This window comes from Bos grunniens, chromosome 14, assembly GCF_055505025.1.
Source record: "Bos grunniens cultivar Pamir isolate PY7600 chromosome 14, Bosgru_T2T1.0, whole genome shotgun sequence".
Classification (NCBI taxonomy): Eukaryota; Metazoa; Chordata; class Mammalia; order Artiodactyla; family Bovidae; genus Bos; species Bos grunniens.
Window position 1 is genome coordinate 38,562,834 of NC_141178.1, and position 11,340 is coordinate 38,574,173.

Sequence of the window (11,340 nt, forward strand, 5' to 3'; positions counted from 1 at the left end):
TGTAAAAGAAGAAAGAGAAACAAACAAAAACTCTCTTTCCTAAAAAAAAAAAAAAAGGCTCTAGAATATCAACTCTATCAGTAAGGATAGGCCATGTTATGCAGCAGTAACAAACCAAAATCAACAGTGGAGTAGCAGAGAAGGTATTGCATTCCTTGAGCCTCCTGTGTGTTCAGTGCAGGCAGTCAGGGGGTGCCTCTGCTCAACTGGGCTGCCTAGGAAACCAAGCTGCTGGAGGTATCATCTTAACATGCTCCCCTGGCTTTTGCGGCCCAGCAGCTGCTCCATGTGACACAAACCACCTCTAAATGCATTTCATCAGCCAAAGTGTCACGGGTGTGCCCAAACTCAAGGCAACAGGAAAGTACAATCTTACCATCTGCTTGGAAGGAAGAGAAGCAGAATAGCTGTGAACAGCCTGATGCCATCAAATAAAGCCATTCAAATAGCTGTTGACTCCCTGTCGGGGGCACACACAGCCAAACTCTGAACCCAGGTTGGGGCTCAGCCAGAACCCTTGCCATAGTGAGGAGAATGGGGAAGTCACTTACTTTGGGAATTCCAGATGTCACCCTGACTGTGTAGGTGCCTGTTTTGTAGGCCTTGTGTAACCTGTGGGACCAGGAGGCCCCCATGAAACTGGGAAGAGAAACGCTGCCATATTCAAAAGCTTATTGTCAAAGCCTCCCCAAAGTACAGATGTTTTATTTAAAAATAGAATTTTATCCAGAAAAAGTGATGTATTTTTTTACTTCCTAGAGCATATGGTGAAGCCATCACACTGACACTCGTGAGTATCACTCTGTCGTCTAGCATCTATCAAAGTCCAGGCACTGTGGTCAAGTCTTTAATTATACTGCCTCTTATCTTCTCGACTACCCTTTAAGGAAGATACCCCATTTTGTGGTTGAGAATTAAGGAAATTAATAATTTGTTCATGGAGAATTCCCTGGTGGCCTGGTGGTTAGGATTCCACACTTTCACTGCCACAGCTTGGGGTTCAATCACTGCTCAGGAAACTGAGATCCTGCAAGCCTAATAATAATAATAATAAATTTGTTCATGTTCATCATCTCGTGTCTTGCTTCAGTTTGCTCTCATTGGTACATTTTGTCCTTCAACAAGCCCTATTTTGTTCTTCTTTTCTTTCTCCCTTGGTCTCCCCATTTTATTTGTTACTGCTGTTTGCTTGCTTGTTGTCCAAAGGACAAATAACCCCGCCAATCCCAAGCTTTCCTCCTGACTGATTGGCATTTTCCTCTTGGGCCTCCTGTTTGACTCCACCCACTTCATCCTCATAGTGCAGGTGAAAGACGCCTTCTCGCCATCAGCTGCCACAGAGCAGGTCCGCCCCAGGTCCACCAGGCTCCCTTGTGTGTCGGTGGGCTATCTAAGATACAAACACTTGAGGTGAGCAGGCCAGCCAGGGATTGAAATGGCTCACCGAGCTGTCAGTGGTGAGGGCTTGGCAGTAGGGGGGAGGGGAGGAGGTCTGGTGAGTCCACAGTGAACTCAGAGAAGGCAAGACTGATAGTGACATAATAGGAAATCTGGGCTAAGTTGCCAGATCTGACTTTCATGAAAAGTCATACACCCAGACTTTTATATATGAAATTCCTCAATCACTAAATATCAGCTTAAACTTAAAAATATTTACACATGTCATTTTGGAATGTATACTATTGTTCTGGGTAATTTATTCAAAATAAAATAATATTTTAAAATATATCTGTTAGAGAATGAACTTACAGTTGCCAAGGGGAAGAATGGGGGGAGGAGATAATTGAGGAATTTGTTGAGGAGATAGTTGAGGATGGACACGTATACACTACTATATTTAAAATGGAGAGCCAACAGGGACCTACTGTATAGCATATGGAACTCTGCTCAGTGTTATGTGACAACCTGGATGGGAGGGAAGTTTGAGGGACAATGGATATGCGTATATGTATGACTGAATTCCCTTACTGTCCATCTGAAACCATCACAACATTGTTGATAGGCTATACTCCAATATAAAATAAAAAAGTTTTTAAAAATATGTCTGCAAGTAAATGTTTGACTCTCCAACTTTCAGGGTGCAGCTTCTCTTTTGAGCAATGAACAAATTATGGAGTACACACACGCAGGCACACACACACACATACTTGAAAACATTCAGAGCAACAAGTCACTTAGGACATTTAATAACAGAACAGAGTTTTAAACATTATCCATTAAAAAAGGAAGTAAAATAAAAGTTAAGAGGTATGAGGAAAGCCATTTCACAGAGAGGCATAGGAGATCAGAAACTCAGGAGCCAGAAGCGTGAATGCTGACCCTGCCAGGACACTATGGGGCCACAGAGAAGTGGCAGGGTGCTACTTCCTCAATGTCTTCATCTTGAAACAGGTATTTTTTTTTTAAATTAAGACCAACTTGCCACAAAGGGTTTTGCAAAACACGAATAAAAACTTAACAGGACTTTCACATCAAACTTCCTCAGATTGACTACAAAACCAACAATTCTTGGAATTTTAGACAGTTAGGGATGCAAAAGACCCTCATTGGAAAAGACCCTGATGCTAGGAAAGATTGAGGGCAGGAGGACAAGGGGAAATAGAGGATGAAATGATTGGATGGCATCATCGACTCAATGGACTTGAGTTTGAGCAAGCTCCATGAGATGGCGAAGGACAAGGAAGCCTGGCGTGCTGCAGTCCACAGGGCCTCAAAGAGGCGGATAGGACGCTGCAACTGAAAAGTAACCACAAAGGGACGCAAGGTCTCAGGAGTCATCCTGAACCATGTACTCATTTTACACCTGAGGGATGCAAGGTCTGGACCAGACCACACTTCTGGAAACCATGCAAGCCTGGCAGAGAGAGGGGGCAGGAATAGAACCAAGATGGAAAGAGACTGGAAAAAGAGCCTCGGGGGATGCAAGTGTGAAGGCTGGTTCACCCCTGACAAAGAGTATAGCTCTCGCTGTCTCCGCCTCTGAACATCATGCGGATAATACCCTGTCCCAGCCTGCAGGTAGGAAAACTGCCAGGTCGAGAGGAGATGACTGCAAGAGAACTTCCGCAAATCGGAAGACATTGTTCAGTTACCAATGTTAGCTTGCTTCCTTTGTCTCCATTGAGCTCCCACCCCAAGTCTTGCTCAACCACAGCCTTTATCCCCCTGTGCTGAAAATGCCCATCAACCTGCACATCTTCCCCAAGTTTCTGAGCTCTCTCAGGGCCAAGGGCTTCATCTACTTGTGTTTAGTGCAGCCAGGAGTCCTTTGATGAATGTTTGCTGAACGTGCTATGCTGTGCTAAGTCGCTTCAGCTATGTCTGACTCTGCGACCCTATGGACTGTAGCTCACCAGGTTCCTGTTTGCTGAATGTAGAAACTTCTAAATCTCCAAATTTGCAACCCAAAAGACCAAAGTTAAACTAAAAAAGTGTGCGTTTTTACAGTCTTACTATTAATAAGGTGATTCTTTGCGTTCCCATGGGCTGTACCCGTTCAGATTCCACTGTCCGTGGGATTTCCCAGGCAAGAATACTGGAGTGGGTGGCCATTTCCTTCTCTAGGGGATCTTCCTGACCCAGGGATTGAACCTGCGTCTCCTGAATCTCCTGTTTTGGCAGGAGGATTCTTTATCACTATTAGCGCCCCCTGGGAAGCCCCTAATCATAAATTTGTAAGTAAAACCTTTCTGAGAAATATTCACAACTTATAGATCTATAACACAATAGTCATTTTGTGGGGACTCTATTGAGTAATGTGGAGGGGATAAGGGGTAGAGACAAGAGGGGGTTGGGAGGGAGACAGAGAAAGAAATGACTATAATTCAGGATGTCTCAAAGACCCTAACTTTCCAGGTTCCTGTCTTTTCGAAAATTATAGATCCACCTAGTATCGAGCTTTCAGGTCTAACTAACACCTGTATGTCTGTGGAGTTAGTCACCTGACATGATGACAATTCAGACACTCACTCCAGTGTCCAAGACCTGAGTTTCTGATGGGAGTCCCAAATTAACCTGCTGCTAAGTATGGACATTTGCAAAGCTCCCTTTTATATAACTAAGCATTAACACCTACTTTATCTTCTACCACATCATCTGCCACAGTCAAAAAGTGGCAGCATAAATTCAAATTTCAAGGAAATTAAAAAATATATTGCACAGGAATTCCCCTTTAATGCATGACCTTAAGAAAATTCCTTTGCCCTATGTCTTCTGGACAGGGTAAACAGGGGTAGAGAGGAGAAAGAAATGATTGAATTTCTATGGCCCCAAAAGGCCAACAAAGATAATCTGGGTAAGTACTATCCTGTACCTACTTTGGCCACCTGATGCGAACAGCTGACTCATTGGAAAAGCCCCTGATGTTGGGTAAGATTGAAGGCAGAAGGAGAAGAGGGCAACAGAGGGTGAGATGGTTGGATGGCATGACCGATTCAACAGACATGAACTTGGGCAGACTCCAGGAGATGGTGAGGGACAGCACTGGCGTGCTGCTGTCCATGGGGTCACAAAGAATCGGACACGACTTGGTGACTGAACAATGACAACAGCTATCCTGTACCCTACACATTTTGGAGCACTTTGAATTCAAAGATCTTGGTAATTTTTCAGATTCAAATTCTGAAAGTTTGAAATTTTTATTAGTAGTATTCTCACATCGGAAGAAGCGATGTTTTCTTTGCCAAAACATATGTAAAATCCTCCCTCTCCTGCAATTTTCTGCCCATCTAATAATCAATTTTTACATGGTACCTATTTATATGTTCTAGACAAATGTTAAACTACTTTGAAATCTGGAAATTTTTAAAAAACTTAAATAATGTTTATTCCAAACAGACAGCAGTTTCCACTGTGAGCAAATGCAAACCATGATCTTTAAATCAGAAGATGAAGGAAAAACTAATAAAATCACATTCTGTCCCAGGGAATTTGGGCTTCATATATAAGCCAAATAATTAATATAAACATCCTTAAAGATTCATCCAAGGCTTATTAAGCATCTACAATGTGCCACTGTTTTGGATATTGAGGATTAGCAACAAACAATGCAGACAACAATTCCTGCCCTCATGGAGCTCACATTCTAGCAGAACAGAAACAAACTTCTAAGTAAACTTATAAGTAAAATGGATGCTATAGCAGATGTTAACAAGAGCTGTGTTTGACTGCATTCATGGCCCTAATTCTTTACCCTACCTCTATCCATTCCCTCTGTCCTGTTTTCTGCAGTGAGCTAGGCTTCCTTCTTTCATTGTGACTTGATTTGGTCAAGTCTGGCCATGTGACCTGATATGGCCAGTAGAATAAGGTAGAAGTAACAGGGTGCCAGCTCCTGACTCTAGTAAAACATAGACCACCAGAGCTCATGATTCCCACGCCCTTCTTGCTCCTCTGTCATCGCCATGGGAAGAAGGTGCCTGAGACGGTCCACCAGTCTCAGAAGGATAAAAGACATGGAGCAAAGCTGTTTCAGCTGAACTTCCTCAGCCAAACTTAGTCTAAAGCAGAGCTCCAGGAGACCCTGAGATGCATGCTTAAGCTGAGCCAGCATTAGCAGGGCCACCAACATCCCCAACCTAGAGGAGCTGACCTTCTATGACCCACGGGTGCATGAGCTATACTAATAAACAGCTGTTTTTTGGTGTTTTGAGGTGTTGTTTGTTACACCTCAATAACTAATCAATACAAGTACTAAAGGGTAGTCAAAACAGTAAAGACAGAAAAGAGAGTACGTATGTGGTACTAATGGGGGAGTCCATTTCAAATAATTTTCTTGAATATAGTTATTTTTAAAATATAACACATTATTCTAAAAACACTCCCTTTCTAAGAATCGAGAGGTTCTTATATTCATTACCTAATATCCTCATCACATATTTGGCACTCTCATCTTAGTACCACTTGGGTCCAAGCAAATAGGAGGCAGAAAAAAAACACTGCAGCTTTGTTTGGTAGGAGAAGCAGAGCAGAAATTAACACCCATTTCCAGTTCCAACCCAGCTGCACGTTCTTGGTATTTCTCGTTTGAAGTACAGTGTGTGGACTCACGTTCTTCTTTTATGCGGCTTTCTACAACTCTTCTAAAATCTTACCCAGAAACACTCTTTCCTAATTTTTCCCAGTCACTTCAGGTTTAAAGGCAGAAGTTCTTTCCAACATAAGTCTACCAGCAAGTTTAGCAGATAAAACTCTTCCAACACAATCCTTGAAGTAAGGAGACCACGTTTCAAAGGTTCTTTTCAACGTTTTTTTGGAGCATGTAGGGTCTTAGTTTCCCAACCAGGGATCAAATCCACACCCCTTGCACTGGGAGTATAAAGTCTTAACCGCAAAGCCTTTCCAAATTAGCTATCCTACCTTCTAGCAAGGTGAACACTGGTTCCACTGATCACTTTGGCCTTCATCCTGAAAAGAAGACCAGAGGGTTCCTGCCCAGCTTTGATTTCCCATTTCATACAAATTCTAACCAGTCCCTTTCCATTTCATCACAAAATGAACACTCTGATGGAAATGAAGTCACAAGTTTCAGTTCAGGGTTCAGGAAGACTCTAGTGGCTAAAACTGGCTCCAAAGCCCTGTGACTTTCCTGGTGGCTCAGTGGTAAAGAATCTGCATGCCAGTGCAGGAGACTGGTCTGATTCCTGGGTCAGGAAGGTACCCTGGAGAAGGAAATGGCAACTCACTCAGTATTCTTGCCTGGGAAATCCCATGGACAGACAGGCTAGTCTATGGGGTCGAAAAAGAGTTGCACACGACTTAGCAACTAAACAACAAGAAAACAGACTTGAGCTGAAGTTGATGAATGCAGGCAGAGGGGAAAAAAAATTCCTCTCCATTCCTTGTCTTCTAGGGAGTTACCTGTTGGTGGCTCCAGCGGACTGGTGGAAAGGTTTGAGAGCGTCTTGATTAAGGTATTTTCAAGGGCTCCTAAATCTACTGTCTTAAAGTTTCCTTTTCCTTCGTTGAGATCATATTTCAAGAGTTGCTATGATCTTGGGAAAACCACTTAACCTCTCTGAGATTCAAATTCCTTACTGGTAAAATAAGAATTGAAGGTCCTCTCTGTTCTTAACAGTCTATCATTTACGTATACATGTTCAAACTACTGATTTCAAACTAGTGACAACTTTCAGTCTGCTAGCAGCTGGCTGAGTTGTTTTAATAAATCTTTCATGGATCATTTTGAAGTCCTAGCAGTCCTCCTCACCTCTTTTTTTATGTTCAACTTTACAACTTTGATAAGGAACAACCAAAATGAACAGTAAGGATTTCAAAATTCTCTTCAGGTCCAACTACTGGGGCTTTTTAGATTTCCCAACAAAGTGATAAACTATGAGTTCTCTAAGAAAGCATCCTAAGTCTTCAGCAGGACACTTCCGTTCTACCATCTTACTGTTGTGCCCAGGCTGATAAAAATTTCCTCTGTGAACTGAGTTTCTCCAAGCCTGACCTAATAGCTACCGGTTCTCAATCAATTGCTATTCACACGCAAACATCTGCACACATCAAGTCAACTTAAACATCACGCTGTGGGGTCCTGACACGATGACACAACCACCAGCTGTCGGGGCACCGCCCTGAATTGGGGACACAAACCCCATTTTCCTATGTAAATTGGCCTGGGCGCTGCTTCGGCCCCCCAACAAAAGGGAACGATCCTTTTAAATGGGGCCATCTGGCCGTCCCCCGGCCTCAGAGACACCTCCGGGATGGGGGATAGGGGTGGGGGGAGCGGGAGTGATCTTCGGGGGGCCACAAGGTAGCTCGGTAGCACGCAGCTGTCACCCCAACCTCTGGGGTCCCCAACCTCTGGGGGACCAGCAGATTCGCCCTCCGGGTCCGGGGCGCCTGAAGGTCTCGCAGCGCACTTCCGAGATGGGGGAGGTCGCGCTTTGTTCCCGGGCCCCAAGGGCGCGAGGCGCCACGGCCTCGGGCAGAGTCACCGCTCCGTCCCCGGGCCCCAGGGCAGCTCTCGGCGGGCGGCTAGCAGCCGCGGGCGCCTCCATAGCAACCGCGTGGGAGCTGCGCAGACGAGGAGCCGGGGAGGAAGGCCAGGAGCAGAGGAGAGGGATAAGGGGGGAGGAGCGGAGAGGGGAGGGGTTCCAGGGAGGAACCGAGGAGGAAAGAGTAGGGGGGAGCCCGAAGAAGGCGAGCGCGGGGGGAGCAGAGGAGGAAGAGGGAGGGATGGGGAATGGGCGAGGATAGGGATCTGGAGGAAGAGAGGAGGGGAGCGGGGAGGAGAGGGGAGCAGGAAGAAGGGCCCAGGCGAGAAAAGAAGGAAGGGAGAGGGAGCGTGGGTGGGGGGCAGGGAGGAGTGCAGGGGAGGAGGGGAACGGGAGGAGCCCGGAGCTGCTGGGATGGGGAGGGGAGAGCGCTGGGAGGGGGAGGCCGGGAGGAGGGGAGCTTGTGGGGGAAAGGAGCCCGGGAGGAGGGCGCGGCCCAGCCCTCCGGGGCACGGTGCCCCGGGGAGCTCGGCGGCCGAATTCCTGCCCCCGCGCCTCTGTGCGGGAGGAGGGGCGGGAGCCAGGAGCCGAGCGCTGGCGCGGGCGGGGACGGCGGCCGGCGGGCGGGAGGCCGCGCGGGGAGGAGCTCCGGGGGCCGGGGGTCCGCCCACTCCAGCCCGCGGTGAGCGCCCCGGGAGCGAACGAGGACTCTCCCCTTCCCCTGAGGCTACCGGGCCCCTCTCCAGCTGCGCTGACCTTCCCAGTCCCCGGGAGCCGCCCGCAGCTCCCCGGCCCCAGAGCCGCCCGCAGTTTTCCAGGGATGAGCAAACCCTCTTCCCCAAGGGCTGTAAACCTGAAGCGCTCTCCCGAAAGCAAAGTTCTTAGCTAAGACTCGCTCTCACCCAGGGTTCTCACCAGAGAATAGTGTGTTACAAAACTATTAGAAAGTTGATGCGGAGCTTAGAGTCCTTTTCTCCCTGCCCCACCCCCACCCACACCCCCAGAAGGAGGGGCCTCTTGGAAAGGATGTCTTGCCAATATTAAGCTTGAGAAATTGACAATCTGGATGGAATGCTGACATCCAGCTGAAAAGTTTGGGGAAAAGCCAAGTCACAAACACATCAGCTTTCTTAAGTAGTCTGCTGAGCACCAGCTTGTACGAGACATTTCACAAAGTTGGCAGAGTAGATTTGATCCTTGCTCTCGAAGAGCTGACCACAAAAATGTACTACCATTACACTCTGAGAAGCATTTTTGAATAGTGAAAAGCATTTTGAATAATATGTCTCATGATGGAGCATTAAATGTGCAAAAAAGAAAAAAAATTTAGACAGTATTTCAAAAAAATCAATAGATAAAAGTGCTGTATATTTTAATTTTAAAAACCATTATACAAAGTAAAGGAAAGGAAAATAAACTTTGGGACATTCTCAGCTAACTTGGCGTATGGGAAAATGAAAATAAACCTAATTGAAAAAACAGTGCTCACCATAAATAGGTTTAGCTTTGTAGGCAGGGAACATGGTTTAAGAAGGAAAAAAAAAAAAAAAAGCCAGCAGAAAATTCACCAATCAAATGTAAGATTGTCCATGTTTCATAAAACAAAGGTCAAAGAATCCTGTCAAGCCTTAAAGAACACTTTCTATGTAGATAGCCAAGGTTTTGGTTTTGTTGTTTGTTCTGAAAACCCTAATCTGTAACTCTTGTTTTCAGGTATTACTCAGAGGAATATTCTTTGGTTTCTTTTACCCACATATTCCCAAATTAGGTATCAAATTAAAAGAAACAGGAAAACTTGTAGGTTTGTAATTGTACAATATCCCATCTGGTTTCAACTCCTTGACCAAAAAGAAAAGATGAAAACGTAGGCAAACTTCCAAGTATGTCTATTCTAAATGCTAACTTATTTTGACATAAAACGAATGATTTCTAGTCTTTACTTCCCAACTAGTTGGTATGTAATAGTTTTTAAGAGTTCACTGCATTCCAGACATTATTCTCAGCAACTTATAGACATTAGCATTTTATATAATCTTCTTAAACATAGAAAGTAAATATTAATATTATCCCATTTTATGGATGAAGAAACTGAGGCTTAGGGCATAAAACATGTGCAGATCCTGACAACTGTAGTCAGAAAAGTTGGGATGAAGACCCACCAAGCCAGCTGTCACTGAGCAGTTTGTTCCCTGACCACACATTCCTCACAGGTTGGATTTCTTATTCATCTAGAATAATACTGAATATAACTATGGATTAATATGCGTATGGGTTAACTGAATTTCTCAATTTCATCTAGTTTTTCTGGCATTAGATAGGTAAATTCACAAGTTATTATTTTCTTTATTTCTTATGTGTTCCTCTAAAAAATCTTGGTACTATATTGTAAACTTCAGAAATATAAAAAGCAGCAACCTACCAGGCCCAAACTTACTAAGTACAAATTGTTAAGGTAGTTTCACATGAGCACTTAAAATTGTGGCAATATGTGAAAGCATATGTTCTGAGTTCAATGATAAACCAAACATTTCTAGTTGTTTATACCCTGTTGCTTATACTTTTTTTTTCAGTAAAGAGTTTGATGTCCTTTATTCAAGAGAAAACAATCCATGAATCAGGGAGTACTATGCCTCATAAGCAGAGGAGTACTGCTCTCTAGAGATTTGAGACAAGAGGGAGTTTTATAGAGAGTTAGAAAGAGGTGATATAGAAACACAGCATGATTAACTAGGAGATCAGGGATTTCCTTAGAAAGCCTGAAAGTCCTGTTTTCTAGGGTAAGTTAAGCTAGCTAAATCTGGGTTGGAGGATTATGATAGATAGATGTTAGGTTTCATTGACAGGGGATTCCTGTAAGTGCAGGCTGACTTAAGTTTAGATTTGTGACATGGGCTGGGCCACTGAGTTAGCCTCCATTTTATGGGTGCCAATATTCAAATTAACTTTATCAATTCCCCCTTTTGATCAACTTTCTCAGTTATAGTCAAAGTTTAAGGTATTAGTGCCACTCTGAGCTACCACTTGTTGATGTTGGAGTCAGGTTGAATCTCCAACTGGAAAAAAAAAAAAGGTTGGAATATCAAAGTCTTGTTCTCTTAGTTGACTTTCTTCATTCCATTTTTGGCATTCTAGGCAAAGGGAGATCATTTGGTCATCAGCAACTGCATGCATGCATGTAGAGCTTTTGAGAGAATACAGCAAACCAGAAAGGTGATTAGAAAAACTATATGCAGAATAATACCCAATGATTGGAGGGCACTCTCAAGGCATGGTCCCTATGACCCAAAACAACTTAAATCAAGCAGATCAGAGAAAAAGTCTGCTGAAGGAGTCACTTTTTTAAACCAAGTGGCTTGCTTAGTGACTTTATGTAGCTTGGTCTCAACTTCTGCAGAAA